The 18,477-nt window shown below is 37.8% G+C and overlaps 1 protein-coding gene and 1 pseudogene across 1 annotated transcript in view; both read right to left on the reverse strand.

Annotated features, from left to right (window-relative positions):
* Positions 1-18,102, reverse strand: part of LOC131219283 (SKP1-like protein 1A) — a 51,995-nt gene extending 33,893 nt beyond the window's left edge. The window contains exon 1 of the mRNA XM_058214351.1: positions 18,011-18,102. The gene's annotated coding sequence lies outside the window, so the exon portion shown is untranslated. The remainder of the gene's footprint in view (positions 1-18,010) is intronic.
* On the reverse strand, positions 11,265-17,797 carry LOC131219285 (SKP1-like protein 1A; annotated as a pseudogene).
* Positions 18,103-18,477: the final 375 nt, after the last annotated feature.

The following is an 18,477-nucleotide window of genomic DNA, read 5'->3' on the forward strand; positions in this document are numbered from 1 at the left end:
TAACATTGCATTGCATGGTGCTTTGGCAAGGAAGTAGCATGTGTCTAAAGTGGTGCATGCCACGACCGTGAGATGAAGTTCGTAGAGGGAGTGCAGGTGAGGGCATGCATCATATCATACATCTTTACATTAACGAGAGTATTTAGGGCTTGATTGTTGTACTGCTTTATCATTTCTACTTGATTGAATTGATAACATGTTAACCTTTGCCTTATAGCTCCACTGAGTTGATCACTCACTCCCATGTTTTGGGACAATGTTTTAAACACCAACCATACTCTGTCTTAGTTGCAGATGGCGACACGACGTATGAGGCGGAGCCTGACTTCTACGACGACGAGGAGGAGTTCTCCAATATGTAGTTATCAGGCGGGTTTACTTAGACCGTCCTGATCGACAGGGGCTACACGGCTTATCATTTGTAGTTGGACTATTTTTGATATTTTGTATTTTGAACTAATAGATGTAATTATTTGACCTGGCAATGTATTCATACTCTAGAGACCGGCAATGGTCTATACGTTCCATATGTGCTTATGTACATCTCTCTGTCTTCCGCTTTCGTTATTTAACTGCCTCTGGAGTATGATATACTGATTTGGTATAATCCCCCTTATTTGTAATGCACTAATACAGACAACATTCAATCATCATCAAATATGTTGTATAAGTGATATTTTAGGACTCAGGAGTTGGGCTCCTGCTCGACCCTCGATTTTCAGGGCATTACAAGTACTGAAGCCATCAATTTATAAGGTTTCTCTGTACTTGTCCCTGTCTGCATTTAATACAACCCCTGGTTTGGTTCTCGAACCCAAGGCTGCGACAACTTTTGCCACTACTCCGATACCATTTCCTCTACAGATGGATCCATTTAGGATACTATTTGTGCATCAATTGAAAGAGGTAGAGGACTGGTATGAAGCGAACAAGGTCACGGGAGCGGGGTTATGGTTTGGTACGGTATGAGTGAAGGATGCGTGGGTTGATAACATGGTAGGTATTACTAATTTATTCTATATATGCATTGATTGGCATGTAATTATTTGTTATATTAATATATGGCTAAATCGTACTATCCTATTGATTAGGCTATCGATAAATACATTGATTTCCTTGAGAAGATGCGGATTGACCTGGCAATAGTGTATCCTAAGGATTGTAAGTTCTGTCCAACATTTTTTGTGGTGACTGTTTAATTTGGACAATACTTAATATGTTTTACTTTTTCAGCTTCTTACATATATTGATCTTTGATCATGTCTGTCTGTAACAACCAATGCTTGAGAGGTGTTTGCATGTTTTGATCGCATACCGGGCATCGAAATCAGCATCAGAACAGGCCGAGCTAATAGCCGAGCTAACTCAGCCTACGCAATTGCTAAGCAGTGAGATAAACCATACACCAAAGCAATTTGGTGTTATGAACGGGTAATGCACTCATCTTAGAACTTCATCTATGACTGTTATGTGTTCTATTCATTTTTTACTAATATATTATTTTTTGAATCATGGACAGGTGTATGCACCCATAAACCATGAAAATTCACATTGGTTTTTGCTGGTCATATATCTAAGAGAAAGGGAAATAGTTATTGTGGAGCTTAAGCACAAATCCATTAATAAAGTACAATCATACGATGAAGAAGATGACCGATGCACTCCCCATTCTCTTCCATGTCACTGGAGACAGCACTGCGCTTGAAGGGAAAAAATGGACCGTCAGAGTCGATGAATCAGCACCAAAGTAGGACAATGGTTATGACTACGGTATATTTGTAATGAAATACATCGACATTTTATATAGCGGTCTCACCTTGGCGGGAACAGACATGCAAAAATTCACCGCCGATTAGAGGAAGTCAATAGCATATGATTGCTTGTCTCTAGTTTGTAGATGATATTTGTCAAGGGCATGGGAGTAATTTTGTTGAAATGTTGTACTGTATACATTGTTGAATATACATTGTACATTGTTGTCCCACTCATGTACCATTTTTTTGTTATATACATTGTGTTATATACATTGTATATTTGCTATTTTTCTATCATCAGAAGGGTGACGTGAAATGTCACATATGGGTTGCATCTGCAATCCCTGAAAAGGCTCAAAATTTTCCTTCCCTCATAGATTCAGTTTGCCTTGGTGAATATCATGCTTGCCCCGCTGAATTTCTAGTTTGCCCCGCTCAAATTCAAGTTTCCCCCACTGAATTTCATGTTTGCCCTGCTGAATTTCTAGTTTGCCCCGCTCAATTTCATGTTTCCCTCGTTGAATTTTTAGTTTGTCCTGGTCAATTTCATATTTCCCTCGCTGAATTTCTATTTTGCCCCTCTAAATTTCTAGTTTGCCCCGCTCAAATTCAAGTTTTCCCCGCTGAATTTCATGTTTGCCCTGCTGAATTTCTAGTTTGTCCTGCTCAATTTCATGTTTCCCCCACTGAATTTCTAGTTTGCCCTGCTCAATTTTATGTTTCCCCCGCTGAATTTCTATTTTACCTCACTGAATTTCTAGTTTGCCCGGCTCAAATTCAAGTTTCCCCCGCTGAATTTCATGTTTGCCCACTGAATTTCTACTTTACCCTGCTTAATTTCATGTTTCCCCCGCTGAATTCCTAGTTTGCCCTGCTCAATTTCATGTTTCCCCCGCTGAATTTCTATTTTGCCCTGCTCAATTTCATGTTTCCACACTGAATTCCTAGTTTGCCCCACTCAATTTCATGTTTCCCCTGCTGAATTTCTAGTTTGCCCCGCTCAATTTCATGTTTCCCTCGCTAAATTTTTCTTCTTTCCTCTCCCTGCTCCTTCATCCTAGCCGACCAAATCTGATTCTCTGATTACTTCTCCCCCTTTGTGATTATCCACCTTCCAGTAAAACCCTCCCTTTTCTTCATTTTGTATTTTCCCTTTGTCCGGTCAAGAACACAGACCCCACGCGCATCATTTTTAACTTTTGCGAACCCAAGAAAGGACAAAAATGGTCCCCACGAAAATGGTCCCCCCATCTAAGAAGCTTCAAACGGCAGGTATATTCAAATCCCTCACTTTTTGTGGACCTTACTATATATTATACTACATATGCACACAGTCATTTCCATGCATTTCATGGTCATTCTCGGCGATTTCGTGTTGATTCACGGTCATTTCCATGCATTTCATGGTCAATTCCCTTCACTTCACGGTCATTTCCACACATTTCATGATCAATTCGCTTCACTTCATGGTCATTTCTATGCATTTCACGGTCATTCCCGGCGATTCCATGTTGATTCACAGTCGTTTCCACGCATTTCACGGTCCATTCCCTTCACTTCACGGTCATTTCCATGCATTTCACGGTCATTCCTCGGCGATTCCATGTTGATTCACCACATATGATTTTGGGGTAGGAGAAGCTACTTTAGCCAACCAACCTAGTTATTTTTCACTGTTTTCCATCAAGTCGATGGTCGAAAATCCATTTCATTCACTTTACGGTCAATTTCAATCAGTTCGCGGTCAACTTAATTCATTTCACGGTCAATTCCCTTCACTTTATGATGAATTCCATGCATTTCACGATCAATTTCCTTCACTTCACAGTCAATTTCATGCATTTCACAATCAATTCCCTTCACTTCACAGTCAATTTCATGGTCAATTCTGGCGATTCCCTTTCACCTCATGGTCAATTCCCTTCACTTTATAGTCAATTCCATGCATTTCACGATCAATTACGGTGATTCCCCTTCACTTCACGGTCATTTCCATACATTTCACTGTCAATTCCCTTCACTTCGCGGTCAATTCCATGCATTTCACGGTCAATTCGCTTTACTTCACGATCATTGCCATGCATTTCACGGTCAATTCTAGCAATTTTGTTTCATTTCACGGTCATTTCCACGCGTTTCATATAAATATGTGTTAGAGAAAAATATAGGTAAAATAAAATTCTCCATGTAAAAAAAAAAGTGCATAGGGATACGGTTATAGCTATGGTTATAATCCGTAGCCATAGATCGGGGTGAATCGCGGCAGTCGAGATTGATTGCCAAATTATGGTTATCTATTGCTACGGATTACAACCGTAGCTTTATCCGTAGCCAGACTGTGCAGGCGGCAGTGCCGCGGCAGTCTCTCTCTCCCTCTTTTTTTTTTTTTTTTGCTGTGTTGCTTTTGTGGGTCCCATCATGAGGTCTGTGTTATATCCAAACCGTCCATATATTTGGAGAGCTCATATTAAGGCTTGAGACGAAAAATAAGATAGATCTAACTATCAAGTGGACCACACTGTAAAAGGCAGTGGGGAATTGAACGTCTACCGTTGAAACCCTTTTAGGGGTTACAGAAGTTTTGGATCATTATGAAATTTGTTTTTCCTCTTCATCTAGGTCTTTGTGACCCTATGAATGAACTTAGACAGAGAGGATTTCTCACAAACATCACAGTGGGCCCCCTAAAGGTTTCTAATGGTTGACGCTCATTCAACACTGTTTCCTGTAATGTGGTACACTTGAGATTTGGATATACCTCATTTTTCGTCTCATATCATAAAATGATGTGAAAAAATATACAGACGACATGGATGAAAAGCATACATCATGGTGGGGCCCACAGACCACCGACCATCCACCATTGGCTGGTGGCAGGGGGAGTACCCCATCTGTTTTCGTGAAAAAAGGGGTATTTTCGTCCTCAAATTCACTGTCCGTACGAGCAGGTATAAGTTCCCAAACAAAGTTTGTATTGTTTCATAAAAACAGCTGGATAAAAGGTGGGGTCACAGTTCCAAAATTCTAGCTAGCTAGTCACGCCGCCACCAGCCGGTGGCTAGTGGTTGGTGCTATGTGGACCCACCATGTTGTATGTGTTTTATCCACACCGTACATAAATTTTGAAAGATAATTTTAGGTCTTGATCCCAAAATTTAGATAGATCTAAATATCAGGTGGACCACACCATGGGAAAACAGTAGTGATTGAATGCCTACCATTAAAAACCTCCTAGGGCCCACTGTAATGTTATTTGACATCTAACATGTTGATTAAGTCGTACAGAGTTGGACGAAGGGAAAAATATATATCATCTTGATCTAAAACTTTTATGGCTCCTAAAAAGTTTTTAAGGGTGTGCGTTCAATCAACACTGTCCAGTCCACTTGAGATTTTGATCAACCTCATTTTTGGGCTCATATCATAAAATGATTTGAAAGAATGGGTGAACGGAATGGATGAAACACATACATCATGGTATGGCCCACAGAGCACTGACTACTAGCCATTGGCTGATGGCTGGGTAAGTAGCCAATCCGCTCCCCCAACGCACGTCCAAACGCGCAGATTTGGTGTTCGCCTGCGCTGGGAACCCAGGTGGGGCCCACTGTGATGTTTGTGAGAAATCCTTCCCGTCCATCCGTTTTTTAAGTTAATTTTAGTATTTAAGGCCAAAAATAAACCGTATCCAATACTCAAGTGGACCGAAAACGTGATACTTGAACGTCCACAGTTGAAATATTCGTGGGCCAACATAAGTTTTTAATCATGTTAATATTTGTGTTTTCAGTTGATTCCAACAGGAATGACATTATCAACGGTATGGATGGCATGTAAACATCCTGTCAAACCAGGGAGGTATTAACGGTAGGAATTTTCCTAACCACTTTTCCTTTATTACTGCCCACTTGAATATTGATAGTGCTTAATTTTAGTCTAATCTCCTAAAATAAGCTCACAAAATGAATGGACAGCTGATTCTTGAAAAAGATCACGGTGGGTCCCATCTGAAAAACGAGCTGATTCTTGAAAAAGATCACGGTGGGTCCCATCTGAAAAACGCTTTCACAGAAGACGCGGATTTCCTGCCAAAGCCTTCAGGCAACTGAGGGACCGTGGTGATGTTTCTGAGAAATTCAACTTTTCAATTTTCTTTTTCAAAGTTTCTCAAAATCTCAGTGTTTTTTTTTAATCACTTTTTTTTTTTTTTTTTTCAATATGTCAATTTTTTTCGAACATTTTCAATTTTTTTTTTTTCAAATTCATAAATTTTTTTGAACTTTTCAATTTTCCTTTTTAAAATGTTAGTTTTTTGTCAAAATCTCGATTTTTTAATCTTCAAAATTTCAATTCTTTCGAGCTTCTCCATTTTCTTTTTAAAAATATTTCTTTTCTTAACTTCTCATTTCTTCTCGAACTTCTCAAATATATTTTTTTTTTCAAAAGACAATCTCAATTTCTTTTTCAAAATATTTTCTTTTTTGGAAGTTGTCAAAATTTTCACAAATTTTTTTTTAATCTTTTCAACTTTATTTTTCAAAATATCATTTTTTTTTCGATAACTATTTTTTTTCAAAATTATCAAAATTATTTAATTTTCTTAATTTTTTTCTCAAAATCTTGATTTTATTAAATAACAGTTTTTATTTCAAAATCTCAAATTTTCTATAACATTGTTAATTGTTTTATTTATTTATTTATTTAAAATTTCTCAATTATTTTTTTCAAAATCATAAAATTTTTTAAACCTCTCAATTTTCTTTTTCGAAATGTCAATTATATATCAAAATATCAATTTTTTTTATCATAAATTTTTTCGAACTTCATTTCCAAAAATACGAAGGATGTACGGTGGGATTTTTTGTGTGATATTGCAAAGCATTTAAATATCATTATTAAAACAAAAACAAAAAATATTAATAATAGTTCCCACTCAATTAATATAAAAACAAAACAAAAATCGTTGCATTCAACTAATTGATACAAAAATAATCTTTGATACAAATAAATACAATTAAAGCATTGAAATTCTATTAAAAAACACTTCTTAAACTGCAATAAAACAATTTACTACCGTATTCTATATAAAAAGAAAAGAAAAAAAAAGGGGGCAAAATTCAATTTACGAGGGACCATGGTCCGTCACAAAAACAAATAAAATCCGTCGCTAGGGGTGGTACTTTGCGACGGGGCAAAATCCATTGCAAAATCTTAATTTGCAACGGATTGTGGTTCGACGCTAAATCCCGTCACTTTTTTAACTACAACGATTTCCGAAAAGGTGGGCGCTAGACGTTTTCCATTAGCGACAGACTAAGACCGTCGCAAAATCAAAATTTTGGCTACTACATTTTACATGCATGCCGTTCATCCATTTTTAAAGATCATTTTAGGGATCCCAAAAATGAGAGGGATATGAATCTCAGGTGGACCACACCACAGGAAAACAAACAATAGTGATCAGATATCCACCATTTTCCTAAGGTCCACTGTACTGTTTATTTGGCATCCAATTTGTTGATTAGGTCATACATAGATGATGAATGGAAAAAACAAATATCACATTGATCCAAAACTTCTATGGCCCCAAAATATTTTTAATGGTCGATGTTCAATCAGCACTGTTTCCTGTAATGTGGTCCACTTGAGATTGGCTCATTTTTGGGCTCATAGCGTAAAATTATCTATAAAAATAGAAGGACGGCATGGATGAAACATATACATCTCGTTACAAAACAATTGGCCATGTATCATATAATTCTACTTGTCCATAATCTCCCTCGCTGTCCATACCTTTTGCTATGGTTTTAGCAATGGACATAATAGTGGGCGATTAATCAAAATATTTAAATCAAGATATGAACAATTGAATATAATATGCTATGACCATCTGATTCCCAAGTTTAAATAAATTATATTAATGCAAATACAGTTATCAATAAAGAATAAAAAAAAAAAAAAACTATTATATATAAAAACTATTACACCACGGTGTTACCCTTCCACAGACAGAATCTACTACCATCTTCTAAGTGGAATACACCCGAATCATCGCCTGCATTAGCATTTGCAAAATATGTGTAATTACCTTTGTAGCCGTCATCAGATGATGCTGTAACCAAATAGCATCCGATCACCTAAGCTTTCCACCTTAATCCAACAGGAACCACTTTGGGTCCATCTTAAAAAGTCGAAATGTGGACCGAAATCTATCATATTGCCTACATTTTGATATACATTCAGGCAACCAATGGTATATTCTTATAACCATTAAGAGATCTCCACATTATTGCAAGAGAAACACTTGTGACACTTCAGCGCTACCAATACCGCAAGGATATTCTACTTCGCGATCGGGACCTTGAAAAAGCTTCGATTTAGCTAAGTTAGGATGATGATCCAACTCATATATTATGAGTTCTGTGAAATATTTTACTATATATAATTGATTGTTATAGAATTTGATATCAGTGTATTTTCTAAGCATGCGTCCACACGTGAAGTTGGGTGGAATGATAAAATGGCCTTAGCATGTAAACCTGTCCCATGCTTCCAAAAATCTTCCACATTCCGGTACTTGCCTGAGTTACAAACCTTAGATTGACGAGGGAGTTGGAATTGTTCATTAGATCTTAAATTCAAGTAAACATCCCTTAGTCTTCTTATCCATTAGTATCAGAAATCCATCAGAAAATCCTAAACAAATTGCTGGACTAAACCACGAGAGAAACACTTCTTATGGGTCCACATAACGCTTAGAGCAGTCCGATATTTATGTTTTCCATTCATCGGAGGGTACCACTACCACATGAATCACCTGATGCATGGCTCCGAGTTGCAAACACGTGCCATGAACAGAGGGACGCGCCTTCAGAGTATCCCTGACTATGGCCCCACAGTAAAGTCTGTGTTTTATATCCAAGCCGTCCATCTATTTTTCCCACTCATTTTAGGGTATAGCAAAACCAAATCTCAGGTGGACCCACCACAGGAAACTTTGGTGATTGAACTCCAGCCATTAAAATATTCTCTGGGGCTACAAAAGTTTTGGATCAAGCTAATATTTGTGTGACCGCGTCATCTAGGTCTTTGTGACCTTATCAAGAGGTTGGATGGCAAATAAACATTCCGGTATCCGTAAAGAAGTTTTTAATGGCGGGCATTCAATCATCAATGTTGCCTTAGGTGTGGTCCACTTAAGATTTGAATCTGATTCATTCATACCCTAAATCAGCCGCCAAAAGGGATGGACATGGTTTACGCTGGCTGCACGGTCACTGGGGATGCGGTTTGGCTAGTAACGCTGCCACTAGGTAGGTGGCTGGTGCTATATATGTGGGCCCTACTATGATGCATGTGTTATGTCCAGACTGTTCATCCATTTTATATATTATTATACAGTTTTATATCAAGAATGAGACATTTAAATCTCAGGTAATATCAGGTTCTGGGCTGATGATTGGCTGGGGTTGGGCCCCCTCGGCGCGTACAACCTTCGTCCCGTGCCCCCTAATCAGGAAGCAGCGCTAGTCAGCGAGTTCATCGGGCAAGCAGGCTGGAAGTCCCACTTTATTGCCTCAGCTATGCTGCCTCAGCAGGTGGTAGAACTCCTCAGGAAGGGAGGTTTCTGCACCTCTCTAGCAGAAGACAGGTGCATCTAGGTTGATTCGTTTGATGGGGAGCTAGCTGTGGGTAAGGCTTGATAATCTATTAGGCCTAGAGCTGAGAGGAGCTGGGCCAAGTGGGTTTGGCATGCCAAACTTCCGCCCAAAGTCTTGCTGTTAGCCTGGAGGATTCTCCGTGGTGCTGTGCCAGTTGAGGTGGTTGTCCAGAGGAAAGGGGTCAGTTTGGCGCCTAGGTGTGTTTGCTGCCCTCTTTCGCCTCAACGGGAAATGGTGGATCATCTTTTTGTAAATAACTAGGCGGCGAACCAAGTGTGGGGAGTCTTCTCTAGGACTTTCAACGTCCCTCTCTTAGGTGTGTCCGCTGCCACCTCCATTGCCGCTAGATGGTGGGCGTCCTGCCGAGATCTCGGTCTCTTCCCCTGCTTAAAGGCCTCATCCCTCCCCTCATTTCCTGGGAATTGTGGACAGCGAGGAACAAAGCGCTTTACGACAATCAAATGATGAGGGGGTCTTCGATTATTGAGAATGTCTTGCCCTGGGTCAGATTGGTAGCTGAAGGCCTCCCGATGCCCAATCCCTGCCTCTTCCCATGCGTGTCGCTTGAGACCCTTGGTATCAACATTCCCCTCCCCATCCAACCCCCGCCAGTCATCGTGAAATGATTTAGGCCGCCCCGGGGATGGGTCAAAGTGAATGTCGATGGTTCGGTGAGGGGAAACCCAGGTCCCTCGGGGGGTGGTGGTGTGGGTAGATATTGTAATGGGGCATTCCTTTTCGCTTTTGCTTTTGGGTATGGGGGAGGATCCAATACTTTGGTAGAGTTCAAGGCAATTTTGTATGGCATCGAGTAGTACTGTGCGGCGTTTGGGTTCTCGAGAATCGAGGTGTCCAGTGACTCCAGTTCAGTGGTAGCGGCCCTTGCTAAGGAGTCTTGCGGGCCTTGGGCTTTGTGGTACTGGAGGCATAGGATAGAGGCGCTTCGGCGAACCTTGGACATTCGTATAGCTCACACGCCGAGGGAAGCTAACGTGGTGGTGAACGGGCTAGCCAGGCTGGGTAGTGAGACCCAAGCAGAGATGATTTTCAGATCGAGGGTTTCCCTTCCCCCTGTCATCAAGGGCAATATAGTCCTGGATTGAGTTGGTTTGGGTTATCTAAGATAGGGCCGTCCCTCTTAGGTGTTGCCTTTTTTTTTTTCCTTAGGATAGGTGTGCCTTCTCCTTTTTGTTATTGGTCTGGTCCGAATTAGTGTTTGAGCTGTATAGCCTTGGGCTTTTTTTGTTCATAATGAAATTCAAGCTCTCTTTTGAAAAATAAAAATAAAAATAATAATCTCAGGTAAAAATGTCAAGTGTTAAAAACCTACTAGGACACACGATAATATTTATTTGACATTGAATATGTTTATTTGGTCATATAAAACTGTGGATGAAATGAAAAAACAAATGTAAGGTTGATTCAAATTATTTGTGCCTCCAATAAGTTTCTAATGGTGGGCGTTCGATCAACCCTGTGTGGTCCACTTGAGATTTGGATATACCTTCTTTCTTTCTTTTTTTTGGTTCATATCATAAAATGATTTGAAAAAAATGGATAAACGGCATGGATGAAACATATACGTCATGATGGGCCCACATAACACCAATCAATAGCCTTTGGGTATACGGAACACCTAATTGAGATCTCACTTTCCATTTTACTTTTTACAACTCAAATCTAAGTTAACTTTTCAAATTTTCAGATTATGGTTTTCAGATTTTCAGATTTTTGGCCCATACATCAGGTTGAGTCGCAGCTTCGTGGTTTTCTTCTCTTTTATTTCTCTCTCTTAAACGTTCTTTAAAATAAAAATCAAAATCAAAATCAAAAGAATCTGAAGCATGGAAGACTAGAAAGCAAGATCCAAAACACAAGTGTAGAATGTGAAGGATTAAAAAAGAAAGAAAGCAAATCTGAGGTTGGAAGCGAGTATCCATAGTTTGCTTGCAACCAACCCCTCTATACACTTAAAAACTACAAAGACGCCAACCCTACTAATTTAATGACTCTGTACTTACCACCACCGCCACCTCCGTCATGTATATGTATGATCAACACATGGTAAGCAGTGGTCAGAGGTTTCATTTACTCAAAAGCCCATTGGTTCTCCCGTCAGACCTCTTCCTCTAACTCAAGAGTGAAATCTTGCTTCATGTTGAATGTCTGGTAGATCTCTCTGAGAGTCTTTCCCTTTATCTGGTCAGCCACTGTCTGGCAAGTTAGGTCGAGCAACCTCTTAATGTTCAAATAGTTCGCTGCCAGGATAAGATCGAAGAGGATCGCTTGATCGACCTTGACGAAATCCGCATCCCAGGCCTTGAGCTCCTCGTCGCTGGAGCGGTCATCGGGTTTCTTGCTAGCATCCGCCTCGACGTGTTTCTTGCAGTACTCAATGTTGTATTTTAAATTATTTTAAAATAATTTAGTGTTTCAAAATATCCATTGGGATGGGCTATGGCTGTTGCCATAGGTGCCCTATGGATGTGTCTTTTCACTTAAGTCTGAAAGGTTGCATCCTTTCATATTTAGTTTTGAAAAGTTGTGTCTTTTGAAGCCTAAGGGTCGCACCAGTTGGGTTTAAACCCAATAGCCATAACCCTTTGTGAAAGGGTGTCTTTATACCCTTAAGGGTGTCTTCACAAAGTCTATAAATAGACTTCTGATTTTAAGTTTTAAAATGGATTAGAAAATTGGTTTTTTCTTTAAAAATTTTGTTTAAGTATTTTCTAGTTCGGGTTAAGACTACAAGTGGTTCGAACCCGTGTACAGTGAGTGCACAGTCGTTCTATCCTGGAGGTCGATTGCTCTGGAAACCTGTTGCACTTGGGACACTGTCCAAGGGGAGCAAATTCGATTTCAAGCCGAGTGACTCACGTCTCGCCTCGACTTCTATAAATTGATAAGTTTTCTCTTTTTCTCAATTTAAATTTATTTTATTTAAATAGTTTTTCAAACTCCATATCTCAACAATCTTGAAATCGAATATGTTTGAAAAACTATTTAAAAATTATGGTTGCATTTATCTTGTTGGAATAGCTTAAAAGGAAACCACACCAACATGATTTGTGAGTCATGGCCCATATAATTTGGAACCCTCATATACCATCTAATGGTTAGGATCTTACACATATTTGTTGTACACATTCTCTAGACCACCTATGCAAATCATCTAAAAGGCTTAAATTATGCACTGGTACTATAGCCTATTGATTGTTTTTATGTTTGTCACTGACAATGCTAGTCTATCACACACAACAAGATCAAGTCATATGTGGTGCCACAACAAGTAGGTATCTACTACTATTCACCATTTGTGTATAATGAGGATTGATTCCGGATTCCTTTAAAACTAAAATATCAGGGTAGGACACAAGTATCAGGAACTTTTTCAACCACCATGCATGCATAAACAAAGGAGAGCCACTTTCATAGAGAATCTTTAAAACATAAATGGTGGGAACCATGCGAACCAATGATGGTATTGTATACACAAATACTATCTTCATCAAGTGCAACACACAAAGGAAAAAATCTGACTGATCAAATATCCTCAGCATGCACAACTTTCATATGAAATTACATTTGAAAGTTCTTTTCAGCCTGTAGTTTTTAACTCTTTTAGGGCATAGTGTGATCTACGGTATCATAAATATTGATATGTCTTATTTATGGTAGGAATTGTTAGATGAATGGTCTGGATAATCATGTTGTGGTATGGAAGTTGTTGAATATGATTTACAAGATCTTAATCCGTTGCCCCACTTACAATTATCTGCTATTTTGAGCACAACGTCTTTTGTCAATCTTATGATCCTCCAAAAGTTCTATACATGGTATGATCCAACATTCGAGTTAGGTTGTGGCCAATACATTACATCTCCAATTATGAATTCATTTTAATCTCTAATAATAATGGTGGATGTGGCGCAAAGAGGACAATGAAAAGATGAAGAAGATATGTTGGGTGAAATGAAATCATTTATGTGTTGGCAACGGTTACCATCAGTTGTTAGCAATTGAAAGAAGATGGAGAAGGGAGGTAGTTATAACCATTTTAATTTAAAAATAAAATAAAATTAGAGATCTTATATGAAAGAGTTTTGTTGGTCTCTATGGGTTGGACATGTGTTGTTGTTTGGATATTCACGGTGGAATTTATTTATTTATTTATTTAAAAAAGACAAAGGATAGTTGTGGGTTTGTGTGTCTTTTTTTTTTAATGTCGATTAGAATCATCTATCCTAATTACACGTGGGTTTATTCTCTTATGTGTACTTTAGCAAAACACCGTCATTCATACACATGCACTCTATAATTCTATATTTTGGATAATCTAATTCAGACCTAATTTTAATGATCAAGACTATTCAGCTAATGTGTCGTACCATGTATAATTTGTGTCACCAAAATATTCTCTCAATTGACAATCTTACACGTTCAACTTATGGACTGCAAGTGGATGTTTTACTGTCTACTTTATGATAGGAGATTTTGGAAAGATATTTGATGGCGACTGATGGTGGGTGGCACAAGAGTGCATGGTCTGAATTGTAAAAAAATGAGGCCTCCTATATTGTTGGTGCTAGAATAAATATAATATGTCATTTTGATCAAGTGCATGTTAAGGAGTTGATTTTTGAGTGATTGATGTGCATATATAGAATGAATAACTATATTGATGTTGATCTTTAGAAATGCAGTACAATGGACGGTTATACACTAAGGTGTCACTGCACACATGTTTGTAACATGAGTAGTTCATTAGTGGGTCCTTTATATTTACAGTGACCTAAAAATTAAGTTATAACGTTGACTAACCATTGGTATGAACGACCTTTATGATAATGAGTGCACGTAAGAAATAAATTAGTATGTTATATTGAATGGCTAAGTCTATCATACCATGGGCCCACTTATCACTGTGTATCTATAGACAACGCACATTATTCATTTTATATCATTGCATGTATCTTGTGGTCTTTGATCCATCCTATGTGGATTGATGATTGAAATGTTCGAGTCTTGTATTCATGTGTTACATGTACAAAATATATTCTTCCCATTATAATATAAAACATTAAACAATGTATGATTCTTAATACATAGACACTCAGAAATTGTACATATATGGAAAAGATCTCATTTATAAAGATTTTAAACTGTGGGAGTTATGTACTTAGATACACTACAATGTTCCAAAGTTATAAATTCATACAAATATTATATTAGCCCATGTGGGATGATTGGGCTGGTATATTTTTAAAATATTGTCTTTTGCGGGCCCAATAGATGAAAGGTCTAGATCTTACATGTGTGCTATTTTTCTAAATATTAAGTATTTGATAACTCACATTATATGAATGCTTGTCTCTCTAGAGTTTTACTTACCATGAAGCAATAATGACTTGAGTTTCTCAAGTGGACTAGTAGTAAATGTGTCTTAATTTAATATTAATTCTGACTTACATTTTATTATGTAAAAATTAATATAGAATATTGGGTTCAATAATAGATGGACCGTCGGCACATATTACTTAACTGTTTAACACACTTATTGCTACTTTTTTATAAATGGTTCATATTATTACTCTTATACATAAAGTTGTTGATAAGATGACGAGTATGCATGCCTAATTTATGAGACAAGTTACATTCACTTTTGGCATCATTCACCATACTTTCTAAAAAATGTTATCTAGTCAATTCATATGATAGTTCCTACGAAAGATTTTTCTTAATATATTTATCAAGTGGGCCATAGATATATCTATCGAGACTAAAATATGAAATTGTGGGGGTGCACTTGGATGTATTTAGATAAATCACTTAACCCATGGAGTATAAGTTTAGTTAATAAGTATTTGATAAATGGGTTGACATAAAATTAAAGATTTGCACTAAGAAAACTATATGTTGAATGTTATAGATCAATATGCATATGTTTTGTATTGACATGTAGATTTTTAAGACAAGGTGTCTGGAATTAAACATATTGTATGTTTTAATGATCAAATTGGTAGTCATCAAATGAATGGTAGAAAGAATATTGGTAGCGGTCTGAATTCATAAGATGATTGTTGGATCAATGAGATTTTTAGGCTATATTCTATTCTCATTAGAGGCTAGATTTGGACATTTAAGAATGGTATTCATATGATAATATAAGTTCATTTAATGAAATATGTTGTTTTACTATCAACAAATGTATCTAATGAGCAAACTTATGCACTTATGGAGCCCATTGTTCAATCCGTCAATCAAGATACTTGATAATGAACTTGGACATTTTTCCTCCATATTCAGTTGCCAAATATCCATTGATTGTATTGAATTCTAATCACTAATTGATAAATTGGCCAACCTTTCATGTGTTAGAGAACATGTAATAACATGATAATATTATAATATAATTATATGAAGGTTATACTCTATTTCAGTTGTCATATGTCTATGCATGACAGATTACTCCAGCCTCTTTGTACTACAGATACAATAAGTTTAATTGACTTTACAACCAGTTGGTTAATTGTTGGGCTAGTGAAGTTGGTTGAATGGTAAGAGTATATTCAAGGCAAAAAAAAAGTTGGTTATATTCAGAGCCAGTGACACGACAACTATTGTAATAAAAGTGATGCTCAGTATCTATTGCTTAATGAAGTCGTAATTTTTTACTATGAGAGGTTAGAAATGAGTTCGGTATGCTTTCGCTTGAGATATGAATAGCCAAAGAGGTTGCAACTGACTGCCAAATATTTGACTGAGGAGCAAAATGAGGATTTCGCCTAAGCAGAGGCTAGTTTTTATGTAGCTAGTTGGTTAAGCAATAGCTTATCAAGGTGATGATCCGTAACTAGTCCGAAAGGATGATCAGCCACATTGGGAGTAAGACATGGCCTAACTATTATGGAAGGTAACAATGGTTAATTTTTCGTAATAGGCGAAAGCCTGATGGATAAATGACGGGTGGAGATAAAAGGCCTACGGGTCATAAATCATCGGACCGAATAACCTTCTAAAAGATTTGTCAATGATATATCGAAGGGAATGAGGCTGAGCCTAATATATGAGCTACTAGTGTTGGTAACCCAACCTATACAAGTAGAAATTCTATTAGATAGGTTCAATGGGTAAACAACAAGACATGAGGTAGATGATTGCACTAATGTAAATGAGCCCCTTCTATGGTGTACAGTGCGAGCAGCAATGAAGAAGGATGAATTTTTGAACTCTTAATGAATGCATAGCCATATATTTAGTGGTGTACCAAATTGCTGCGTACACTTGATGAAATTCACTTATATGGGTGTGGAGGTGAAAGCCACTTCCTATGAGAATCTAGACAAATTCTCTAGAGCACTCATGAAATCTAGGTAATGGTGTATGACCGAAATGAACCGAACCACAGAATCACTTATAGTAAAAAAGTTGTGTCAGTGGCATGTACTTACGATCTACATAAAAAGGAATCAGGTTCAAGGCTATGGTGTCACCTGATTCCTATAGACCTGTCATGTTTAGTCTAATGTCGGTTCAAGTCTATGGTGACATCGACACCATTGCACAACTCTTCCATCTTAACTTGAAATGTCAAAAATTTTGAAACATGTGTGGGATTGTTCTATTTTAAATTATTTTAAAATAATTTAGTGTTTCAAAATATCCATTGGGACGGGCTATGACTGTAGCCATAGGTGCCCTATGGATGTGTCTTTTCACTTAAGTCTGAAAGGTTGCATCTTTTCATATTTAGTTTTGAAAAGTTGTGTCTTTTGAAGCCTAAGGTTCGCACCAATTGGGTTTAAACCCAATAATCACAACCCTTTGTGAAAGGGTGTCTTTACACCCTTAATGGTGTCTTCACAAAGTCTATAAACAGACTTTTGATTTTAAGTTTTAAAATGGATTAGAAAATTGATTTTCTCTTTAAAAATTTTGTTTAAGTATTTTCTAGTTTTGGTTAAGACTACAAGTGGTTCAAGCCTGTGTACAATGAGTGCACCGCTGGGACCGGGTTATAGTCGTTGTATCCTGGAGGTCGATTGCTTTGGAAACCTATTGCACTTGGGACGCTGTCCAAGGGGAGCAAATTCGATTTTAAGCCGAGTGACTCACGTCACGCCTCGACTTCTATAAATCGATAAGTTTTCTCTTTTTCTCAATTTAAATTTATTTTATTTAAATAGTTTCTCAAACTCCATATCCTAACACTCAATGACCATGGAGAGGATCTTGCTAGTGATGTTGGAAGGGGGATGCCATTGTTCGTGCAGTCATCCTCAATCATGTGCTTGATATTGTCTGCGATTCGAGGGCCACCGCCTCATCGATCACAAACTCTTCACCGTCCGAGCTCTTCAGGGTCACCTTCTTCAAAGCCATGGATATAGACCAGTTCGAAAACTGACATAAGTTCTCCTCAACTGGTAGACTGAGTGGAGATACCTCGTTTCAACACTTGAGGTCTTGGTATCGATCCCTATCAGGGGAGGCTAACATGGAGTGTGTGTACTGACATGGGTGTGTACTTACAAGCTAACCCAAAAGAAAAAAAAAAAACCTTACCAGGTTGAACCAACTTTCATATAGTTTAACTAGAAAATTATAAAAATCTAATTTATTTAGAATTAGAATCTGCATAAGTCAACTTACCTGAGCTAACCTTGAAACTCACCTTATCAGCTAACTTGAATCTCTCTCTCTCTCTCTCTCTCTCTCTCTCTCTCTCTCTCTCACTTCAACTCAACTTTCTCTCTTTCTCTGGATTCTCTCTTTCTTTTTCTCTTTTCGGATATGCGATAGGTTTTTATAGGCTCTCTTACGGTATTAGTAGGATGCAGTGGGTTTTTAATAGGCTCTGTTACAGTATTAGAAAGACACAAGGAAACGTCGATTTTACTACCCGGCCGTCTCCATAGGAAGCGGATTGGCTAGTGTACCTCACAACAGCTATATAGCTGTTGTATTGACGTTAGCAAGTTCTTTGGGTCTGATCATGAGGTATGTGTTATATCCAAACCGTCCATCCATTTGGCTAGCTCGCCTTAAGGCTTGTGACAAAA

This window comes from Magnolia sinica, chromosome 11, assembly GCF_029962835.1.
Source record: "Magnolia sinica isolate HGM2019 chromosome 11, MsV1, whole genome shotgun sequence".
NCBI lineage: Eukaryota > Viridiplantae > Streptophyta > Magnoliopsida > Magnoliales > Magnoliaceae > Magnolia > Magnolia sinica.